The 25,095-nt window shown below is 39.7% G+C and overlaps 1 long non-coding RNA gene across 1 annotated transcript in view; it reads left to right on the top strand.

The window, feature by feature from the left end:
• The window catches only part of LOC139078866 (uncharacterized), a 32,293-nt gene extending 25,494 nt beyond the window's left edge, over positions 1–6,799 (top strand). The window contains exon 2 of the long non-coding RNA XR_011532017.1: positions 4,849–6,799. This is a non-coding gene — a long non-coding RNA (uncharacterized lncRNA). The remainder of the gene's footprint in view (positions 1–4,848) is intronic.
• Positions 6,800–25,095: the final 18,296 nt, after the last annotated feature.

Below are 25,095 nucleotides of genomic sequence, written 5' to 3' on the forward strand. Positions count from 1 at the left end.
CAGAATTTGTGCTTAAACAAGCCATCCAGGGGATTCTGATACGTATTCTAGTTTGAGAACTATTGGTTTAAGCTACGTTGGCTGATGGAAGGAGAAGCTAGCTAACAGAAGTTATTTCAACATTTGAATGCCTGTTGTCTGTGCTTGAATACCGCTAAGTGATGCGGCACTCATAACGTTATATGAAGCATCCCAGATATCTTTGGAAAACTTTGACTTATATTGGTTTGAACTCTGACTGATTTCTTCTAACCATTGCTCATATTTAGCTTCCTGGAGCCATAGGGAAGAAGTCAAATCTCCTTTCCACATGACAATGTTTGAAGTATCTGAATATTATGATCATTTGCCTCTCCCTGCTCTTGTCTTATCCAGGCTAAAAGTGGTATGACTTTTGAGTCCCTTCACTGTCTTGCTTGCACACTGCTCAGCCCATTTGTTTATAATTCTCTTTAACAAGCCCTGCACAGAACTGAATGCTGTAGGTCAGGGTCTGACAAGCTAGAGCAGAGTAGCTTATCAATTCCTTGCTTCTAGATACTGTACTCCCATTAATATAGGCTAATGTGGTCTTAGTTGTTTTTTTGGCGGCCATATTGTTAATTTATGCAAATCATATTGTCAATTGAAATTCTTTTCTGGTTTGCACTTCCATCTTGGTCTTTTTCACAGATACTAGTGCCATATCATGTCTCCTCTATTCTATACCTGTAGGGGGCGGTTCTTTGGAACTTGGGACACGTGTGTAATTATGTCTATTATTTTATGTTTTCTGCTTAGTTCCTTGACTATCTGAGAATTAAGTGACATAATTCACTTTTTTTTGGGGGGGGGGATATATATCTCTTGTCCCTTGAAGTGTGTCCCAGATGACATAGTAAGTACTTGATAAATACTTTAGAAATTTTTTAATGACGCATTAATAGAAATTTTCAGTGCAACAAAAGGTCATCTTTTTCTTGAGTTCTATAAAAGGTATTCAATGCCACTAGATTTGTTGCATCAGAACTTCCAAGTACTGGGTAAATATAAAGTAAAAACACTACTTGTTTTCAGTAGCAAACATCCAGAATCTATATACATTGTTCTTCAAAGTTGTCCCATTGAGTGATTATATTCTCAATTAGTCTGTAATCTGTCAAAATAATTTCGTAGTTTCTTTTTTAGGATTACTTCCAGCAGCTACGTTATGAATCACACAAAAGAATCTCATTTTATAGTGGTGGCAACTCTTTTTTTAAAATCCAAATTGGAATTTTTCATATTGATACCTATCTGAGACCCTAGGATCATATTTTAAATGGCTTTTGGTTATACAAATATACTCTCATTGAAGGTAGGGCCTGGCAGAAATTCCAATGAAGCCTTTTTGAAAAGGTTTCCAACACTGGCAATGTCCTTGACAGGTGTGGGTAACACGCAGTTGGGCATATAAATTTGTGAGTTTTCTTTTTATGGTGACTTTGCCTCACATATTTGTTGCATCAAATATCTCCACCCAAATAGAACAAACCACAAAAATAGATTTGACCACACAAAACAGAATACAAATGTTTGTGGATCAAAGTAACCATACTCTCTAAAATATTAGAAAGTAAAAATAAATTCAGTAAATATTATAAAATGTACTCATATTGGAGCCGGCCCAGTGGCACAGCGGTTAAGTGCGCATGTTCTGCTTCTCAGTGGCCTGGAGTTCTCCGGTTTGGATCCCGTGTGTGGACGTGGCACCGCTTGGCACGCCATGCTGTGGTGGGCATCCCACATTAAAGTAGAGGAAGATGGGCATGGATGTTAGCGCAGGGCCAGGCTTCCTCAGCAAAAAGAGAGGAGGACTTGCAGTAGTTAGCTCAGGGCTGATCTCCAACCCCCCCTCCCCCCCGCAAAAAAAAAAAGGTACTATGTACTCATATTGAGAAGACTAAAACTAAATCATTAAATGAGAAAAGGTATGAGTTTGTTTATTCAACAAAAAGTATAGAGTTCCTTATATATAATGTGTGGGAAGAGAATATTTATTTAGTTCCTGGAATATGCCAGTCATTTTGCATAGACTCCCCAGGCAGTAGAACTGATATCCCATTTTACAGTAGAGAAAACTGAGGCTCCCAGAGGATAAGTTGCCCAAGATCACAAATCAAATAAGTAGCAAAGTAATTACTTGAACCAGAGCCTTTCAGGCTCCAAATCCTATTCTCTTTCTAGTCTTATATGTGAGGAATATTAAGAAGCAAAAGAATACAGCTTTTGACCCCCCAAGAAGTTCAGTGTACTTCATAGAAAAATAAATAAAAATATGGATTTTTTCATTCTCTGTGTAAACCAAAGAAAGATAAGGGAAAATAAAGAGTGAGTTAACTGAATAAAAAAATAATTTTGAAATAGCAGCATTTAACAAAAGTTAACAAGAGTTGAGTAAAATCAGACCTTTTCCTATAAATTGGTTAAAATTTATTTGGAAACAAATTTAGCAATATAGATCAAGAATCATAAAAGTATTTATATCCTTTCTTATGCTCTTTATTCTTAATCCATTTCTGGAAACTTAGCCTAAGACAATATTCTAAGTGTTGAAAAACCACATAAAGGTATTACTAGCTGAATTGGAAAAACACTCCAGTGTTTCCCCTTTACTCTCACACTATTACCTCACTTCATTTCTGACACCAGATGTGTGGGTTTTCCACACACCAAGCAATTCTGTGTGACACGAGCTGGGGGTCATAGGATTCAACTCAATTCTAACTCTATCTGCCTGGAGTTAGCGTCAGATCCCACAAGCTAAGGACTTAGTCCCATAACACTGCCCCCACTTCAGAAGCCAATCTCAAATTCCAGATTGTCACCTATACTTCTGACTGGTCAGCTATGAATCAAGGTTCCCATGACCACCTCCTGGGATTTGATAATTTGCTACAATGGCTCACAGAAACTCAGGGAAACACATTTACTGGTTTATTATAAAGGATATAATAAAGGGTATGAACGCACAGCCAGATGAAGAGATACATGGGGCAAGGTTTGGAAGGGTCCCAAGACTGGGAGCTTCTGTCTGCATGGAGTTGGTATGTGCCACCCTCCCAGCATCTAGACGTGTTCACCATCCCAGAAGCTCTCTGAACCCCTATTTTTGGGATTTTTATGGAGGCTTCATCATGTAGGTGTGATAGATCATTAACTCAGTCTCCAGTCCCTCACACATTCCATGGAGAGGGGGGTGGGGCTGAGAGTTCCAGGCTTCTCATCATGGCTTGGTCTTTCTGGTGACCAGCCTCCATCCAGGAGCCCAGGAAGAGTTGTCTCTTCTATCACTCAAGAAATTCCAAGGGATTTAGGAGCTGTCTTCAGGAATCAGGGCCAAAGACTAAACCTTAGGACATCTAGATTCTTCCAGTGCTCTTATCGCTAAGGAAATTATAAAAGTTTTAGGAGCTTTGTGTCAGGAACTCGGGGCAGAGACCAGTATATATATTTTTTCTATTATTTCGCATTAGCAGTATTAAGTAAAAAATGGAGAAGAATTAGAAACAACCTATATATTCAATTTACTGCCTAAATGGTTAGGTAAAACAGTTTGGTCAGTCTGTGGAATATTACACAACCATTAAAATAATAATTATAAAGACTATGTAGCATTATAAAAATGCTTACATTGTAATAAACAAAAAATCCACATCTGAGTATACAATAAATCAAATACTTGTGATTTGTGTTACAAGAAAGATATAGCATAAAGATGAACAAAATACATGAAATTCTGATGTATTATGGTGGTGGGATAGTTTCGAAAATTGCTTCTGGTTTTTTTTTTTCAAATTTTCAATTAATCTGCATTTATTAATTTTATAATAAAGGAAAAAAATCTCCAAACTTTCCTAGTATTCTTTGCTGTTGCAAGACATGTCACACTTTTTGTTTTAAATTTATACTTTAGTTTCAGTAGAACTAAGTTTTTGGAAACCAATGTTGTTTGTGGGATAAATTTTAATCAAATATTTCTAGCTCAATCTTCAATAATTCTCAGTAAGGGAAATACAACACATTTGACGTTTAGCTATATTATAACTGTCACAACCTCCCCGTTCACTGTGAATCTGTACAATTAAAAATTTGAAGACATCATGGCTCCCGGGACTAGTAGGTGAGATTGGGGCTGCAAGGTCAGTCTCCTAGTTTCAAGGAAATACTTCCTTTCATTGTGCCCTGGATGTGTCTACACTGTGGGATGGAGAACAGGGATTCAGGGAGCTTGCTGTTGAGATGTGGATTTTCTTTGCTTCGGGCGAAGGCTGTCAGGACTTCCTTATGTATTTTTGAAATAAATATTTTGAAAGAATGTTTCCTTTGCTCTGCTGGGGCCTCAGCTTGGGACTTGGTGGCTCTCTGGCTGTCATATAGCAAGGTGGGGAGCTGAGCCAGCATGGATGGCTGGACAGAAGCAAGGAGCTCACGTCAGATGTGAGCAGGCATGAGCCCAAGGCTTGGAGGAAGAATAAGTGGGATGTGGGGTTGGTGGAGGCGGGTGGGTTGGGGAAGGTTGGGTGCTAGGGATGGGACAAGAAGGAGCTAGGAACAAAGGCAAGGCTAGGTGAGAGCTCCATGCAGGGACGGAACTGGCTCAAAACGAGAGTCACTGGTCACGGCACCAAAGGGTGGACAAAGCCTTGAGCATTAAGCCTCATCAAAGAAAGCAAAAGCAAGAATCAGGAGCCCAGGAGGAAGCCGGGCTGAAGCCCAGGGGAAGTCTGGTGTTGTAAATTGGAGCAAGAGAAGGGCAGTGCCTAGGTGGAATCTGGGGGAGACTCTTTCCAACTTTAGCTGCCTGTTATTACTGTTCACTCTCTCCAGGTGCAGAGGATCCAGTGACCAGAGTGCCCTAAAGGAACTCGATAGCTTCTGACCAAATGCCAGATGGGTTTCTGGATAAGAGATCTCAACCAGTATCCTCCTTAAGACACCACAACTTCTCCAGCGTCTGTAGCCTGGACTGAAAAGTCCTCCTGACTGCTGGGAAGCCCTTTCTCTGAAGAAGTATGGCTTACTGAGAAAACATAGTCTCTGCCATAACTGTCCAGATAAGCGGTACAGAGTGCAAGTAGCTCTGATGCTATAATTGGTGAAACATTTGTCATTTTAGACCATCAGCGATAGATTCTCTGATCTTTACAGATCATTTTTTAATCTTGGACAATATATGTCCATACACACACACACATCTCATTCCTCAGGTAAATATTTACCATATGTATATTTATATCTATATAAATACATACATATATATTTATATATATAGTATACAAATAGATACACACATATACATATATATTGCCTATCTTTTTTTGGTTTGAAAATTTTTATTCAAATACATTTGACATACAACATTGCACACATTTAAGGTATACAACATGTTGATATGATACATTTATTATATGTATTAAATACATATGTATTTATGTATTAAATATATGTTTTTAATACATATATAGGTGTTTATATACTAAATACATATTTAATATATTTATGTATTATTTATATACTGCATACATAAGTTAAATGTGATTGTCATTGTAGCAATGTTAACTCCTCTATCATGTCACATAATTATCAGTTCTTTTTTGTGGTGGGAATAATTAAGATCTCGTCTCTTAGCAAGGTTATATGATTGTAATAGAATAATGTTGTCTGTATTCACTATCCCGTGCATTAGATTTCTGGGACATATTTACCTACTAGTTGCAAGATTGTACCCCTTAAACAATACATCCTTTATTTCCCCACCCCCAGTTCCTGGTAACCGCCATTTTACTCTCTGTTTCTATAAATTTGGCTTTTTTAGATCCCAGACATAAGCAATATCATATGGTATTTTTCTTTCTTTGTCTGATTTATCTCACTTAGCATAATGTCCTCAAGATATATCCATGTTGTTGCAAATGGTAGGATTTTGTGTGTGTGTGCGTGTGTGTGCCTACATACACCACATCTTTTTTTATCCATTTGCCTATCTTTTAAACTTTTCTTATAAAATATTAGAGCTCTTAGGTAAGGTCATTTTGACAACTTTTGCGTTTTATATGTATCTTTCAGCTTGTCACTGGATTTAACATAGACTAGAACATGGAATGTCTCATGGAAAGTTTTCATGGGCTCCGCCATTCTGTGGTCTCAGCGAACGCTGGACCGAATAGTCAGTGAGAGCACAAAGCCAGGTCTCTGATCATGCAGGCAGCCAAATGGCTCTATTGCCCCTGCAGCCCATCCACGCTGTCAGGTGTGGCCTACTGCACATAACTTCCTTGGGAGTTCACTCTAGCTCCTCTCTGCCAGGACGCAGTTTTTGAGCTTCAGTCGCTGCCTGTGTCTCGACAAAAACTCTCCTTGACTAAACTCCAGTCAGCCTCCTTCAAGCCCTCTAGGCTTTGAATCTGGTGTCTGTCCTTGTTGGACCTGTATCTCCCAGTTGTAGCAAGAATGTCGCTAAGTCGGTTAAGGGAGAACTCCCTACCCTTGATATCTGATCATCCTCAATACCTGAGAAGATTCCTCATCCCCCCCGCATCCCTGAGGTGCTATCTGATCACCCTGGCCTGCCTGCAGCAAGAACTCTGTCGAGTCAGTTTAGACAGAAATCCCCACCCTACCTCTGTGAAAAATGTAAGTAATCCTTTAGTACTTTCCCATCCACTGGTCCTACTCTTGCCTGTCCATGCTGTTTTTGGAATTGAGCCCAGTTCTATACTGAGATCTTTTTTTGTTTATTGCAATCGTTTCTGAATAAAATCTACTTTTATAGCTTTAACTACTGTCCAGCTCTGGTTTTCTTTAACAGTCTTAGGTTTAAAACTTTCTGCCACAACTGCTTTTTAAGCCATTTGGCTTTTATTTCGTTGGTGCAGAATTCTGTATGTTAAGATGATGTAGGCATCAATTACAGAATCATATACACCTGTTATGAATCCAGGCTCTGTCGTCTGCTAGCTGAGTGACATTTTGCGGAATATTTTACCCCATTGCACCTCAATTTCCTTGTCTGAAAAATGGGCATAACACTTACAAAAATGTTTAGAACAGAATAGCAACACAATAAATGATATTATCATTTTGGTAGAGTTGCCCAATGAGAAAAAATGTTGGAATATTTTATAGCAAAGTTAACGGCTATTTAAAGGTGTCTTTCGGGTGTTGGAGATATAAGGTCAGCTTGGCCAGACCTTCCTTTTCTAGGAAGAATCACTTATTGGCTCTTTTCAGATATGTGAATGTATAGTAACAAGCACATCTGTTTTTGTAGCAATATGAAAATTCTTACATTGTAATCAACAAAAAGAATACACAACTGAGTCTACAATAGAACCAAATACTTATGATCCATGTTATAAGAAGATATAATATAAAGATGAAGAAAATACATAAAATACAGATGTATACGGTGGTGGGGTAGGATTTTATTTGGCCAGACAATCACAGCCCCTCTCTGTGCTCTTGGTATATGGCAGTTGCTGGTTGGTGTACGTGCGATGGGGAGCACGAAAGCACATTTCCACAAGGTGTCAAGAAACTTTTAGGAATAAAAGGGATTGAGATCTTCATCTCTTCCCTTTTGAGGGTCAGTATTGTTAGAGCATCTCTGACCTGAAGGACTGAGGCAGTTCCAGTTGAAGTCATTGATTAGGAAAGGAGACTTGATTTCTCCCACCCAGGAGGTCGCTGTGAAAAAGGGGCAAGTCTAGACTTGTGACACATGTCCCAAACAAGGGTCTAGATAGTGATAGAGGAAAGTGGGTTTGGAGCTGCTCATCCAACCCTCACAAAAACTCTGCAAAGTAGGTGTTTTTCCCATTACAAAACTTAGACTTAGAGACCTTAAGAAATTTGCCCACAGGAAGAGTGTTGGGAGGTGACCGAGAGCTGAGACTTGAACCCCATCTGTCTCTAGGACACTTGCATCTCCACCGCTACCCTCCACCTGCTATCTGAGACCTTTATATGGCGTTTCTCTTCCTCAGTTGACAAAATAAAGAAATGCAAGTCAGGGTTAAGGATTAGGACAAATACTTCAGTGAGAAAGGTACTGGTAATTAGAGGAAGAGAACCTAAACGGGCTTGAGGTTTCCTGGAGTCCTGCAGGAGGGTGGTGATTACGTGATGTAATCTGCATTCTTGCCTGACTTCTGGAAATGAAAAACAAGAATTTTCAAGATGATTGCCTAAGACTAAAGGTCATTCTGTGGCCATGTATAGTTGTTTGTTTCTGAGCAGACTTGATCTTTCCGGACCTTAATGATCTCATCTGTAAAATAAGAGGGTGGTGCTAAGTCATTGTTAAGGTTCTTTTTATGCTCTAATGTTTTTAAGCCCAGAGATTTATAAGCTTTTTTTGGTATTTAATCTTTGACCTTAGCCTCTTTGGCCCTATGATCGAAACTAATCGACTCAATTTAAATTTTATGGGACAGGTAAGGAAGCCAGGACAAAAGACTTAAGGATGTGTACAAAGTAGGGAGTATGGCAGCAAAAGGCTTTTCAGCTATCTATGAAATGCAGTTGAAAGGAAGGTATTCAGGATCTCAGAAACCAGTGGATAAAGCACAAAAGACTAAAACTCAGAAAATACCTTTGGAGGGATTACAGAGAGAAATGGAGAAGATTTGGTTGTGCCCCAGGTGTTAGCAGGCTGTAAAGAGATTGTCCAGTGTGAATTACAGGAAGGGATTAGGTGCAGGGATACGTTTAATGGGATGGCTGTCCAGCTCCCCTATCTCACAGCTCCAGCCCCAATCTCTCTGGAGCTGGTGTAGCTGCTGGTGCCCTCACCAATAACTCTACTCTCAACTACACAAAGCTTTCTTGGTCTTAGTACAGGTGAACCAAAGAACTGATGCTAAGTAAACAAAGCGAAACAAAACAAAACACAAACAGTAGATGTGAGCAAACTTTACAGAATATAAATTTCTGATTCTTATTTGAGAGAGTAACCAGTTTCTGTCCTCTTCTTCCTTCTTTCCTTCTTCTCGTCATCCTTCTTTTTGCTCATCTGGCCCCTTCTTTCTTCTGCCTTTCTCTCCAGTTCCTTTTCCTCATCTCTTCATTCCTTCCTCCCTCTCCCCCAGCACTTACTGAACAGCATGTTTATAAGTCAGTGCTGGGCACTGTGGGCAGCACAAGATAAAGGAGAAAGTTCCAGCTTCTCAAGTTGCTCTCAGGCTAGTAAGGGAGACAGACCCGGACAAGGCAATGTGACAAACCAAATTTATAACACAAAGTTCTCTCAGGTTCCTTTTCCTTGCCTCCATCCTGTCTGTGCAGCCCCATCCCCAAATCCACTGATGTTCCCTCCTCCTCCTCCCTTCTCATCCCTGCTCTAAGGATTAGATGCCTAATGCCTAATGATCTTCCCTACACTGGGAAAACATCTCTTGAGGTTCACTGTGTCATATCAAGCAAATTTCAAATATGTGATTACTTGCCAGCTGGGGCTTTCTTCTCTCTCTCTCTCTCTTTTTTTTTTTTGCTGAGGAAGTTTTCCCTGAGCTAATATCTGTGCCAGTCTTCCTCTATTTTGAATGTGGGTCACCACCATAGCCTGGCTGCTGCCAAGAGATGTAGGTCCATGCCCAGGAACCGAACCTGGGCCGTCGAAGTGGAGTGTGGTGAACTTAACCACTAGGCCACAGGGCTGGCTCCCATTCTCTTTTTATTAAGACAGATTCACAGAGGATTTCTAAAAAATGAGTTTTGGCATTTGCTCTTTTTATTGGGTAATGATGGTATTTCCAGGACTTTATTGAGTGCTTACCAGGTACTGGGTACATATATGTTATCTTTAATCCTGTATTATCACTCCGCCACCATCAATTCAGATGAGATAACTCAGAGAGGTTAAGTGACTAATCTAAGGTAAGACAGCTAGAGGTGCAATTTGAACACAAGTCTATCAAACTCAAAACCCCAAGCTCTTTATACCCTCTCTGTGCTTTAATGATGAAGGGCAGTTTCCACATGGTCTTTTTATTCCTCTCCGGAGGAGTTCTATTTCCAACTGTTGTTTTTGTTTTATTTCCTAAACTTACTCAAGATGTAATGCATATGTTAAAACTAAGCAACCAGCTTTGAGATACAATCGGACCCCTTCTAGGTTATACAATGAGTATCTGATCTGTTTTTATCAATTACAAACTTTGCTATGATACTCAATTAAAATTTTAATAATTATAAAAAGTCCCTGAGTGGCATAATTTTTTAAAGTTAAGACTATTTCCTCCTAAAAGCTAATTAGTACTTATTTGTAAAAACACATGTAGTCTTATAGGCATTAGTGTTCATTATGCAAAATACATGTGGACTTATAGGCATTAACAAAAGCAAAAGGCAATGCTAAGTGTTCTCACTGGTTGATATCATATACAAATTTAATGTCTATTTGCTAGATTTGTAGAAGCTCCCAGAGAAAAATCTCACTTTAATATTGTAAAGCTTAAAAATAGCATTGTGAATTTTATTGCTAATTTAGTTCAAAAGACTCTAGGAGAAACCTAATGGATTGTTAATTTTTTGTAGCTCAACATTGATTATATCATTCTTGCAGCATTAATATTAATTTGCTATGAGAATATTATGCCAACATGCTTCTGTCGTTACAACATAATAATCAATAGAGGGAAATTTAGCATTAAACTGAAATGAAGTTTAATAGATTGCGACATTAATTTGTGTTCATCCTATCATAATGGAATTTGTACTGAATTGTTGAACTGATACAGGTCATGGCTATGTTACAATAGTACATCATGCCACATCTATATGGTGCCTGGATATTAGTGGCAGTGTTTAAACAGTGGTTCCTTTAACGTTACTCTTTTGCTGTCAACTCTTTCATCTGTAGGTAGAGATTATATTGCATCAAAAGAGTACCTGGCATGTAGCTAACACTTAGCCTGGATTTGCTGTTATCATTTATGGACCCTATTTTAAGAGCAGATGAATTATTAGTAATGTTGCCTGTAGCAACTGGGATTGAGGCTAAACTCACCAGTGATCAGAGATATTAAACCAATTTAAATGTGGATGTCCAGTCCCTTGCCTAATACAGCTTACAATCCGTGAGGGAGGTTTGGAGAGGAGGACTTTGACACATTTGAGGGGTGGAATCTTCCAGTAGCTGGGAACAGCACGCAGATGTCGGCCATCAGGTAAGCTCGTAATTTTCAGGTTTTTCCCAACCGTGATTCCAGGGCATGCTCACGGAGAAACATCGGTCCTTCGTTCAAATAGGCTTTAAAAACACTGCATAACATACTGTTTCTTGGAGATTCACAGCACTCATTTATGAGCAAAGGCTTAGAGATGTCATGCCCAAAAGAAGCCTGTTTTAACTTAATCTCACCAAGTTTTTCTCAAACTTATTTGATAATGGAACCCTTTTAAAACATACCACCTCTAAATAGCCTGTATAATTAGATTTCCATGGAATATATCTAAAGAAATACTGATTTAGAGAAAACTCAAAACTCAGCTACTTTTCCCTTTTTAAAATTTGTGAGTTTAGTGGCCGGCTGCGTGGCCAAGAGGTTAAGTTGGCACGCTCTGCTTCGGCGGCCCGGGGTTTCACTGGTTTGGATCCTGGGCACAGACATGGCACTGCTCATCAAGCCATGCTGAGGTGGCATCCCACAGGCCACAGCTAGAAGGACCCGCAACTACAATATACAACTATGTACTGTGGAGCTTGGGGAGAAGAAGAAGGAAAAAAAGAAAAAGATTGGCAACAGATGTTAGCTCAGGTGCCAATCTCTGAAAAAAAACAATTCGTGAGTTTAAAACAAATTGTGCTGACAAGTAGCCTCCCAAATTCACCTTTTCATACAGATTTAGGTGTAACAGAAACTTATCAACCATGTGGTAGGAATTCATAAAGCTTAGGTGAGGAGATGAGAAGCCATGTACGTGGCAGATATGTCTCTACTTAATAGAGTTTTTAAAAAAACATTTTAAGACTCTGTAACTATGTTTATATTTGCATTCTAGTTTCTTGAGGACAACACAGATGAATCTGGGAAAATCAGCATAGAGGAAGAATCACATGTTATACCAGAATCACATGTTATTTCCATCCGGTAATCTAGGCTTTGGTCTTACTAAGTCTCGTTCAGTGCTTTGGGCTAACAGTGCTAGGTGTGCTCTAGAAACACCTGTCATACACTTTATAATTTCTGTTTTAAAGCTAATTCTTTTTCCACATTATGTTAGGTATCTATTACTGCATAACAAATTACCCCCAAAATTAGAAACTTCAACAGCAACTATTTATTATTTAAGATCCTGGGGGGCCAGGCTGCAACCAAGGTGTTGACTGGGGCTGTAGTTATCTCGAGGCTGCTTCCAAGCTCATACAAGTGGTCATTGGCAGGATTTAGTTCCTTGTGAGCTGCTGGATGGAGGGCCTCCATTGCTCCTGGCTGCTGGCTGGAGGTCTCCCTCAGTTCCTTACCACGTGCGCCCTTCCCTAGGGCAGCGTACAGCATGGCAGCTGGCTCTCATCAGATCAGCAAGTGAGAGAACAAGAGAGGATGAGCAAGACAGAAGCCAGTCTTTTTGTAACTTCATCTCAGAAGTGACATCTCATCACTTTTGTCACATTCTGTTTATTAGAAGCAAGTCACTAGGTGCAGCCCACCCTCAAGGGGAGGGGATTATATAGGGGCATGAACACCAGGAAGTGGGGATCATTGAGAAGCATTTTAGAAGCTGCCTATCACACACAATAAAAATCAGTGCTGTGGGGTTTTGTTCCACTAAATGGGTCTGGTACTTTAGGGTATGTTGATATTAGTCTGATTCAGAGATTATACATCCATGCATTGAGATCCGATAAAATATTGAATGATAAGATGGGGAAAGTTGTACTTACCTCAATTCCTACTAAAGAGAACGCTGCATTTATTTGGACAGAGTGCCTTGATAATCCCTGGTCAGGTGAAAGCAGAGGTCTGGAAGGCGAGGGTCAGTACTTTGTGTCCAGGATGATGCCACAGAGTGGAGTTCCGAATTCACAGCTCTGGAACTGACTGGGCTCTGAGGGGAGTCAATTAGATCTAGATGTCTGAAAGAAGTTGCTGCCACTGATATCTGGGTTACACTTATTTGCAATATGAAAAGTGAAAAATAACCTTGGAACTTCAGGTTTTTATTTAGACCCTGATGGTCAAAGTACACTCTTGGTTTAGTTACCTATTGCTGAGAAGCAAATTACCCCTAAACTTAGCAGCTTAAAACAAACACTTTTAGCCCGTAATATCTATGGGTCTGATTTGGGGAGTGGCTTAGCTAGATGGTTCTGGCTCGGGATGTCTTATGAGGTTTGACTTAAGATGTCAGCAAAGGGCTGGAGTCATCTGAAGACATGACTGGGACTGGAGGATCGTCTTCCAAGATGGCTTGCTCACGAGGCTGTTGGCAGGAGATCCTCACTAGGTGGGCCTCTCCACAGGACTGCTTGAGTATCCTCGTGACCTGTCATTGGCGTCCTCCCAGAGTGAGTGATCCAACACAAAGAAGCGAGGAGGAAGCCACAATGTCTCTTATGAGCTAGTCTAGGAAGATGCACGCCATCACTTTTGCCACATGCTATTCATTAAATGCAAGTCATTAAGTCCAGCCCACACTCAAGGAGAGGGGAAGTAAGCTTCACTTCTTAAAGAGAAGAATATCAAAGAACATGCGGACATTTTAAAACCATCACACATTCTAGATGCTTTTCTTTGCAAAATAACCTATCAAAAATAAGGTAAAACCAAACAAAAAAAAAAACACAAATGGACTTCCAAAATATAAACAGTCCTTGTTATTCATTAAAAGAATACATTTGAGAACAAATTTATCTACATCTCCCTTCACGGGCAAAATATTCACGAATATTCAAAATGAATACATGCCTGAGAGTTTAAGGATATTATACTTGAGGGTCAATTATCAAAAGAGCCAACTTTAGCTTACCAGCTCTGGAAAAATTGAGGACAGGACACTTAAGATAGAATTTCTAATTCAGCAATGTTTATAATAAATAGTTAGCTCTTAAGATCTAAACGAATCAGGGGCCGGCCCCGTGGCCAAGTGGTTAAGTTCACACACTCTGTTTTGGCGGCCCAGGGTTTCGCCGGTTCGGATCCTGGGTGTGGACCTAGCCCTGCTCATCAAGCCACGCTGAGGAGGCATCCCACCTAGCAGAACTAGAAGGACATACAACTATGTGCTGGGGGGCTTTGGGGAGAAGAAGAAGAAGAAGAAGGAAGAAAAAGATTGGCAACAGATGTTAGTTCAGATGCCAATCTTAAAAAAAAAAGAATTAAATGAATCAAAGTGATTTACAGTATAGTAATTTAAAGATCTAGAACCTAAAACTTTTTCTTTAACTCCAAAGCATCATTCTGTTACATTGTTTTGCCATAGAGCTTGTAAGAATTGCTACAAATCAACAGAGGCAGCAAAAAAGCAAATATGAATCTCAAGCGGAATTTACACTAACCCGACATGTCACTACCTTTTAGGAGTTCCTAGCCAGGAGGCTCGGTTTTTTTTTTTTCCTTTTTGCTCTTTCTCTCAATTCCTGAGATGGAGCACAAAGGCAGAATGAATAATAAATGATAAGAAATACTGAATAACTTTAGTATTAAAACCCTTCCTTTCTTTTAGGGTCAACTCTTAAGACTGCTTCTGAATCCTTCGGTAGTGATGAATGTGGGACACCTTTCGAGATGGGGGAGTTCAGATCTTGCACAGAAAGCTTCTTTGTCCCTCCAAGGACTTTGAAGACATCACCCACCCCTACAGTGGTTTGGAATGTGGAGAGAGGATTTTGGTTCTCACCATTGACCAGGAGTTGTTCTTGGCTTTTGGTGGTAATGTGCAGGATGTTCCCACACCACGAGTAATTGTCCGGCCTCAAATCCCAACGGTCCCTTCACGTAGGAAACGTTCCCCACTCCTCTCCCGGGTCCTGCCTCTGGTTTAGGTTGTAGACTCTGGGAGAGAAGGGGTGTGGTGGGCTCTCTTCACTGCCCTGACGGAAGGGCACCTAGAAGAGCGCCTTCCATGCAGTGAGTGCTCAGTAAACATTTGTTGAGGAAATGCCGCTTATAAAGACAGTGATTGATTGGTGGACAATAAGATACATAAAATAAAAACCTACTGACCCAAGTTCAATTTCCCTGGGCCTTCAATTGAATTGCCTGGCATTGGGATCCTGGGGAGACTTGCTTTTCAAGTCAAGTCTCTGTTCAATCTTTGTGCATGTCAGCTTTGGGGTATCATTTTTGGGAGTAGTTGCCCTGTGTGCTCCAGTTTACTGTGATTATAGGATGCGAACATAATCTCAGAGGGTTCTGAGGAATCCTGGGTTTAATTTTATTTGCATATTTGTTTTTAGAGGAAGTTAAAAGACATACTTTTCTGGTAACATTTTAACACCAAATTTATAAAGATACTTACTGGAAAATATGGTTCCCTAGATTTCCTGGAAACGTTTGGAAATCTTATAATTAAGCTCTTGAGTCGTGTAGTCTGTTTTCTCTGTAAAGTGTGATATTCAACGTTAAAAGGGGTAAAAACAGGTTGTGAGGCTCTGGGTGGATGTAACTGTCTCTTACAGGAACTTTCCAAAAAGCAAATTGGCTGTACAAATGGGACTGTGTTTCCTAAAATACACCAAATTTATCAAATATCAGAAATATCGTTTAAATGTAATTTGTATTTTATAGAAACTGCATTGACTTTCTCCTCAATATTTCAAAGAAAAATTTTCATATTTACTTCGTTTGCCCTTTCTCCTTTTTCTTCTCAATGTTAGTTTTCACATTATATGAAAATTGCTCTTGATTAGTATTTTAAAAGCTGACATCCTGTGGGGATGTCTTTGTTTTGCATTTCTAGTTATTTATACCATCAAGGAACAACTTTTTAAAAAAACACTAGCTTTATCACAAAACAAATATTTGCGAATTACTTTTCTGATGGCACCTAGCGTTCATTTCGCCTTCTCGCCTCCTCTGGATTCATAGTATATCAACACAGTGAGTATTTAACATTCCTTCGTGATTCCACAACAGAACTTTCCCCCCTTGGACATCTAGTTAGTGTTTTCTGTCACAACAGTATGTTTTTTTGTGGCATAAAATTGCGCACTTTTTTGTACTGAAAGGAGTGTTTTAACAGAGGAAATTGACTGCCTCTGTGGACCTATCTTCAAGTCTGGGTTCAGAGCAGCCATCTCCATAATGGTCCCTGATCAATTCTAGCTTCTAATTTATTTTTTAAATATAATACTAAGTCTCTTGGAAAATAATGGAAGCCAAATAAAGAAAACCATTCCTCCTACAGAATTGCCACTGGCCTGGGAGTAACTGCCATTATTTGTGGGCTGGTGTTTGTCTGGTTAAGTTGTTTTTGCCAGTGCACACAGCGGCAAATCTCGTCAGAATCTGTTCTCCTAGGCATTTCTTCTACTTGATATGTAGAATCATTTCCTTTTGGTAAATATTTGGATGTTCCGCAGTGAGCTCATTCAACGGTGCTTTATTTTTGAGTTGGGAAATGTGGAGGAGTGTTGTGTATATGTGTGGTTCGGTGTTCTGCTTTCTCCTTTCCTCTGAAACCAACTTTTTGAAATAAACCTTCAATAGGGAGAGGATTTGGAGGAGGAAGATGTATTCACCAGAAAAAATTTTTACCCCCTAAAATTTTTCAAGGCAGAACCTGAGGTGGGAAAACAGAAGATGATTCTGAGAAAGGGCCAGAGGGGAGCTTTGAGTTGGAAGATGTTCTAGCTGAGAAGGTCATTAGTGTATCTGTGCACTTTTTCACAAAGGATTTTTCTGGTTTTATAGGAAAGAAACAACATTGACGAAAATTAAACATCTAGACTCCTATCCCTTCACATCACGGAGTCCTGGGAAATGGGAAATATGAGATTCATTTAAAATTTTTTTCTCAGCTAGAGTTATCTCAGAAACAAAGACTAGAGTGGAAGCCCTCCTTCCTGCTGTCTAACTGAGGGGCTGTGGATAAGCCCGTGGGGGTGGGAGGAGTTGCTGCCCTGTCCGCTGTTCCTCCTCTATCTGAATCGCTTCTTCATCCCCTCTGCACCCAACTATTGCCCTGCCTTCTGGTCTTCATCGCTTCAGGGCCAGAGTGCTTCTTCATCAGGGGTTGAGGAGTGTTCATGGCAGGAGAAACAGGAACCTCCAGGCCTCAATGATTGGTCCAAGGAGCAAATCTTCTTCATTAGACCAGTCAGAATAAAAGCTTCTTGGCTCTAATCTACCAGCCTGGGGGTGAAGGAAAGAAGTCAAGGGGCAAAGAATAAATTGATAAAACATGGGAGCAGTAAGACATAAAAGGTCCTTTATCTGACCTCTGCTTACGTGTTCAGTTGGGTTTCTTGACACGCCAGCAACACTGAGATGTGAAGTTCCTGCAGCCATCATGCTGTCTTTCACCTCTGTGCCTTTGTCGGTGCTGTTCCAGGGCACTTCCTCCAGGGAGCCTTTGCTGAATCCCCTTCATTCAATGTCTCCAAATTTCCTCCTTTTTATTTCCATGAGTATCCAGAGCATATCTCTATCACTGTGCTGTTACAATGTCTTATTATCTTTTATGGCTGCCTCTCACTCATACATCCTTGATATACATCCATCATTCCACCCCTAACTCACCATGCTCTACAATGATTCCATGCCTTTGCATTTTAATTTTCTGCTAAGAAGGGTCATCCTTTCTTCTTTTCCCTGACTCCTTCTTCTATTTTTCTCATGACTCAGCAAAAAAAAAAAAAAAAAAAATGCTCTCTTTGTTAGATGTCCACAGATCCCACAAGCAAAGTTAGATGCTCACTTCCCAAAGTTCCCATGACGCTTTACACATATTCCCAGTGGAGCACTTACCACATCATCGTGTCATTGTTCACATGTCTCTCTGGACCACATGTCTCATTAATTTGTATATCCCCAGTGCCTGGCTCATCAGAGATGATCAATAAATATTTATTGAAATATTTCAACTAGGGTTACAGAACTAAAAGAAATTGTTCATTTAGTTTGTTAAAAATCAGCTTATTATCAGTCATTCAAAAAGATTAAGAAATGCAATTATTAGGGCTCTGAGTGCGATAATGGGAATCTTGAAATCCTCTCTGCAACAGCTCCTTTACTGTAGCCAGATTATCTTGAATCTATTCCTTGAACTAATGGTGACTATTTCTAACTCTGTACCCTTACTTAAGCTCTTCTCCCCCCATAGATGTCCTCGCCACTACCTAGCATTTTCCAAAATCCTACCCGTCATGAAGGTTAAATCCTATCTCATAGCTCCATGAAGGAACCCTCTCTAACCCACCACGTCCACCTCTAACTCTACTGTCCCAAATACTCATCCTGACAGTTTATACACTTTATTGTTACTGCCTGTAGATGCTGCCTGTGAAAGAATTAAATATTTATCTGGTAATAAAACAAGTCTGCATACGTTATTCTATTTTTAATCTTGAAAACAATTAAGTGTGATGAAAAGGGAACTTTGTTTTAGAGAAGTACACTGATGTTTACAACATGAAACTTTTGATAACAGGCATGTTTTCGAGTCTGGTAGTTGTTCCGCAATGTTGAGTCCTTCCTACTTCCACAATAAGAGAACTTTTAGGTGAGCATACCGCTGCCCAGAGTAAAGACTGCACTCTCCGTGCTTCCTTGTAGCTATGTGACTGTGTGACTAAGTTCTGAACCATAAGATGGAAGTGGAATTGTAGTGTGAGAGCTTTTGGGAGCCTTTATTAAGAGACAGTGTTTATGTACACATTGCTTTTTTCTTCATCTTTTCTTTCTGGAATATGAAAGCCTTCTGATATGAATGCCACCATCTTGGAAAGTGAAGTAAGAAATCAATAAAAGAAGTGTGTAGTTTCTGCTGGAAATCTAGAGTTGTCAGATTTAGCAAATAAAAATAGAGGAGGCCCAAAATATATTGCATGGGACATAGTTTTACTAAAATGTTATATAATGTTTATCTGAAATTCAAATTTAACTCAGTATCTTGCTTTTTATCTGGCAACCCTACCTGGCTGTCTGTCACCATGGAATGCTATACCAGCTGTAGGAATTCTCCTAGGATTTCTATAAGTGAGAGAACGAAAACACCATCATTATATGTTTCTGTCACTTGCGACCAAACCTAATTTAGCAAATTCAAAGCAGAGAGAGAAGCTAATCTATATCTTCTCAAAATCTCATGCTTTAAAAATGTTATTATAATGCCTCTTTGATGAGATGATTATAGATATGCTAAGTTCTTGAGGGTCATCAGTAACTACAATATTTTACATTTTGCATACTCCTTTACATTTTCTAAATAACTTTCATATGTTTGATCTTATTTAATATTCACAATGATCTTATTTCTTAATTTTGCAAATGAGGTTTAGTGATTTGCCTAAGTTTATATAGCTCATAAGAAGTGGATGTGGCATATTAATTGCGGCATTACTCACAATAGTCAAGACATGAAAGCAACCTAAACATCCGTTAATGGATGAATGGATAAAGAAAATGTTGTGTATACATACAATGGAATATTACTTAGCCTTAAAAAAGGAAATCCTACTATCTGTGACAATGTGGATAAACCTAGGTGACGTTACAGTAAGTGAAATAAATCAGACACAGAAGGTCAAATATTACATGATACCATGATATGAGTCAAACTCATAGAAGCAGAGAGTGAAATGGTGGTTGCTTGGGGCTGGGAAGAGGGGGAAATGGGAGATATTAGTCAAAGGGTGCAAAGTTTCAGTTATGCAAGATGAAGAAATCCTAGAGATCTACTATATAGCACAGTACCCGCAGTTAACAATACTGTATTGTATAGGTAAAAATTTGCTAATAGGGTAGGTCTTATATTAAGTGTTCTTATCACACACACAAAGTAATAAATAAGAGGGTAGGAGGAAAGTTTTGGAGGTGATGGATAGGTTTATGCACAGATTGTGGTGATGGTTTCATAGGTTTATACTTATCTCTAAACTCATCAAGTTGTATACATTAATTATGTACAACTTTTTGTGTGTCAATCATACTTCAATAAAGTGGTTTACAAAAAAGAAGTGGGTGTGGGATTTGAATTCGGACCTTCTCTGAGTTTTCTGGTCTTTTTTCTATCCACATCTTCTCCTCTTCTCATGGCTAATTCACTAGGAAAGAAATCGTAGAGAAAACGCCCCCTCTGTTACAGGCATTTTTTGGAAGAAAGGAGACCTGCTCTACTCTATCCCCCCAAGCACTTCAGGTCAGTGGGTAAGTCCTCTGAGATTCATGGAGGGCTCATGCACCAAGGTCATGATGATTTTGGGTTGGGAACGAAGGAAGCCTTCAGTCTCTCACAGTACTGCACAAAAATGGAAGTCATCTTGATCATGTTAGTTCTCACCAGTTACTAAAAGCCATACTGACTTTTCAGTGGCTTTGAGTGAGAGTTCTCTTTGCCATGCCTCTCTAGAAGTTTGTATCAAAGGTCTAGTTTTCAAATTGTGGCTTCTGGATAGGTGTTTCAGGGGTTCTGTAAACACTTGATTTAAATATTATTTCCATATATACCTGAATGATTATATTAGTAAGGGTAAATAATGCTAGCTGCCATAACGAAATCCCAAACCTTAATTGCTTAACACAGTAAAAGTGTATTTCTTGCTGTTCCAAATCTAGTAAGGATGTTCCTGGTCTGCAAGTGGCCCTCTACATGGCCCTTGGGGAACCCAGACTCCTTCCATCTTGTGGCCCTGTCCTCCTCTCTGGATCCTCAGAGTCTTTTCTGGCCAGCAGGCTGTTGAGGAAAGGGCTGAAGGATTGCCTGTGGCAGGGTGGCAGGTGCCAGGTCCGGGAGTGGTGTGTATCAGCTCTGCTCATATTTCATTGGCTACGTCTCAGACTACAAGGAAGGCTGGCAAGTGTGGTTGAGCTGTCTACCCGGGCAGAAAAGGCCAAGGAGCTGATTTTTGTTAAGAACACACCTAGCTGTCTTTACCACAATCATTTAAAAGACAAAAAAGGATCTTTTAACTCTTTGGCGACTGCAGCTTCTTAATATGTTGTCCATGTTAACTTGTTTGAGTGCAGACTTTGGAATTAAACTTCTTTTGCTCTATTTAATTAAAGAATATCCTAAGGTTGCAAGAAAAGCTGTTAGAAAAACATCCATCAACGTTTGCGGTGATTTATCTGTAGGAATCATGGTCATCACCCTCAAAAGTAGCTGCAAAGAAAATACGAAAATAAAACAGATTCTAAAACTGGTATAAGCCTGCAAGGCATCTATAAATCCTGATTTCCTTCATCCATTCACCCGAAAAAGCTTTCTTATTCTCAGTGACTGACTTTATAGCATTTAAGAGAAATGTGAACTTGTAAAATAAATTTATATCAATAAAATATTTCTTTCATCTATTCTAGATATTTTGAAGTTGCATGTAACATTTATCTTTAAAAAAAGGATTCCCTTGCTTTAACTAATTACAATCAGTGATATCTAGAATCTCTTCCAGCTCTAACATTTATAATGCTTTCTATTTTTATATGCTATTGAAAGGAAGACTAAGTCTTGATTGCATGTAAATGGTGCAATGCAAATTACTTAAATTGTTTTCCTTAGCAGAAAAGTTAAGTTACGTTAGGAAAACCATTGCACAATGTGCTTCCCCAACTTGTCTTCAATCAATTATTTTAGAAAATCGTAGAGGCTTGAAATCCCCAGAGGTGCCTACCAGCTGATAATTTGTGCTAATAGTCTCCACAGTTTATTTGAAGTTTTGCAATTGAAACATGCTTTTGCTTGTTCATACCCAAACTCATCTCTCTTGCATTAACTGTAAAGTCAAGTCAGGGGTCTGTTTAATTACAGAGCCACAGGCAGGCCTGCCAAAGACCATTGATTCTCTCCACCCTCAAATTTCTTCTTGATTAAGTTTGGACATATGCTTTGGGACTTACTGGCTCCCCGCTGTCCCTTTAATGGCATGGCTCCCTGCCTACCTCACTCAGGGGCCGCCATGGGCCTGAAATATATAGCGAGGCAACTCAGCCATAAATTAGATGTTGCTCAGGCTGGAGGTGCTGTGGCTTTTATTTGCAGGGTTGCAGTTTGAGGCAAAGGTCATAATTCCTGTTCTTGTGACAGCTGGCAGCAGCTGCAGGGTTGCTAAGGGAGCAGCCACAGACCAGAGTGTGATGGGAGAAATGAACTCAGGTGACCCCGCCTGCCTTGCATAGATGAAGCCATATTGAGCTGTGTCTCCACTGGGGAGTCCTTGCCTAGGACGAGGCTCCTAGATCTCTCACTGCCCTCTACTGGATCAGCATAGGTGTTCTAGATAGGTGCAGAGTGGGGACTTTGGATGAACAGAGTATTAGCTTTTCAGAACTGAGCTCTGAGGAAGTGGAGACCACAAAACTTACTCCTAATTTCACTTGCATGCAATTAGTAACTCCGGTGTGCTTGGTTTGACATCTGCTTGTACTGAAACTAGTCACATCTGTAAGATCAGCTAGATGTGGGTTCTACTTGATTTGGTACACTTGCAAAAATTCCCATTTTGGGTTTGAAAGCAGATGCATTTAGATCAGAGACAAGAAAAGACAAAATGGTTTCAGAATGCTGACAACAGCCTTGGAAATTCTGATATGGTGTTTTCCTCCAGGGCTGATTGTGGATATCAAAGCAGACCCAGGAAAGTCCCTGAAAAATTCTCTTAAAAATTACTATTTTTCCTATTACCGTTAGTCTTTAATGTACAGAATGGTGTGGAGCTGGAACAGTGATTCAGAGGCCTATTTTCTTTAGCCACCAAGCATGTCCTTTGCGTTTCCTGAATCACTCCTTGTGTTAGTCTTTCCATAATTTGTCATTTTCCCTCCTGTTATTTTCAGTCTTTTTTTTTTACCCACATCCCTATTTTATTTTTCATCCAACCCATTGCAAAGGATGACAAACATGGAATGCCACAGGAGAAAAAAAATTAAAGCTATGAACTACATACTCCTTGGAGAAAATAGAGAAAATTCGAATAAGAGAAAATTCAATTACCCTGTTTGTTCCTCTAGATCCATCCTTCTCTACCCTGTTGAGGGCCTAGGAGGCTGACTTGCACCCACGAGCTGCCTTGCCTTCTGACTTCCCCCTGAGTTTTGCCAGTGTGAGTGAGGTGGGGCTATTTATTGCCCCAGCTTCCTACCCATGGGGTTGTGTGCCTTGACTGAAGGGCATGGCTTCTATCAAGAAGCCCTCTCAACCTAATTCTCTCTACAGTTCGGAAAGTTGCTCCCTCCCCCAGCCCCTACTGGCCTGGGCTGGTAATGGGGTCTACCCAGATAACCTGTACCATCCTTCACCCGTATCTTGCAAATAGTCCCTAGATACACTCTCCTCAAATTACTCAGTTTAAGAGTTTCATCTCTTCTGCAGAAACCCTGAGTAGCACAATTATAATTACTACCCACAGATAAGCACCGATAAGCACGTTGATGCATTTTGTGTTTTCAGATAAGCACTGGTAAGTGTTTTGGTGTATTTTGTATTTCTTTAGCAGCCTTTATTTATTTATGATCCTATGTATGGGCAACAGGTTTAGTATAATTCTGTGTATGAATCTTTATCTCTTATTTTTTCCCCACTTATAATTACTTATGAGAGTGGTCCCCTGTTAGTAAAATCTTCCATACCCCAAATCATGATTTTCGTTGGCTGCATTTTGTTCCACTGTATGGGGGTAACTTGAATTTATTTTAGGATTCAAGAGCAGCTTTGCTATCTGTCTTCTTTTCATCTCCTAAAATTTAGTTGCTCCCTATTTCTTCTGTATGCTTGTTTCACAGTTCCACTGTCCAAGATAAAAGATTTGACTGGGTCACTGTGTCACCACCCATTCAGAGGCACCCCTATTGGACACAGTCTTAAGCCAAGTTTCCTCATGGACAATTAAGCCTCTTTATGTTCACTCTTCACTCACCTCAGTGGTTGGGTGACTTCTCCAAGGTCGCATCCTAGTAAATGGCAGAGCTAACGCTTGAACCCATGAGTGCTGTCCCTAAATCCAAGGCTTACCTACTCTAATATGTCGTGTTTACCGATTTGTAAAACTCAGACTCTACCTCTAACCGTGGAGACCACAGTTCTAAGTTAAAGAAGAATGTCAATTTAAAAAAACGTGTGGTTCTAAAGAAATGAGCTATCAGGCCATGAAAAGGCATGGAGGAGACTTGGATGCATAAAAAAGGGGAAAGAAGCCAATCTGAAAAGGCTGCATCCTGTATGATTTCAACTATGAGACATTCTGGGAAAAGGCAAAACTGTAGAGACAGTGAAAGGATCAGTGGTTGTCAGGGGTTGAGAGGGATGAACAGGTGGACCACAGGAGATTTTTAGGTCTGTGAAAATATTCTATATGACACTACAATGGTGGGTATGTGTCATTATACATTTGTTCAAGCCCATAGAATGCACACCACCAAGAGTGAGCCATGATGTAAACTATGGACTTTGAGTGATAATGATGTGTCCATGTAGGTTCATCAATGGTAACAAATGTATTACTCTGTTGTGAGATGGTGGGAGAGATTGCAAATGTGTAGGGAAGTATATGGGAACTCTCTTTTCTTTAGGTTTTTAGAGAAAAACACTACTCTAACAAGTAAAGTCTATTGAAAGAAATGTGTGGTTCCTTTTAAATAAGTGTAGCATTGATTCTCAGTGCCAACAGATTTGCCATGTCTGAATCTAGTTTTCCTTTAAGAAAAATGACCGGCTTTCCTCTTTTATCACAAATGTCTGCTATAAATTGACATTCCATCTCTGGGGATTTCTCACTGGAAACCAATTTTCCTATTGTTATTTTAAAGCAGCATCAGCACTGGTCTTCCATAATGGTCTCCAGATAATGTGGACACATAATCAAATATAAAATATATCTAGTTCTGAGGATGTTTTCTTGCTGAAGAGTTTCATACCCGAGTCTTAGACTGAAGTTATAAGACATCATTCTTATTTAAAGCCCTGGAGATTTAGAGA

The sequence above is a fragment of the Equus przewalskii genome, chromosome 23, assembly GCF_037783145.1.
Source record: "Equus przewalskii isolate Varuska chromosome 23, EquPr2, whole genome shotgun sequence".
NCBI classification, from domain to species: Eukaryota; Metazoa; Chordata; class Mammalia; order Perissodactyla; family Equidae; genus Equus; species Equus przewalskii.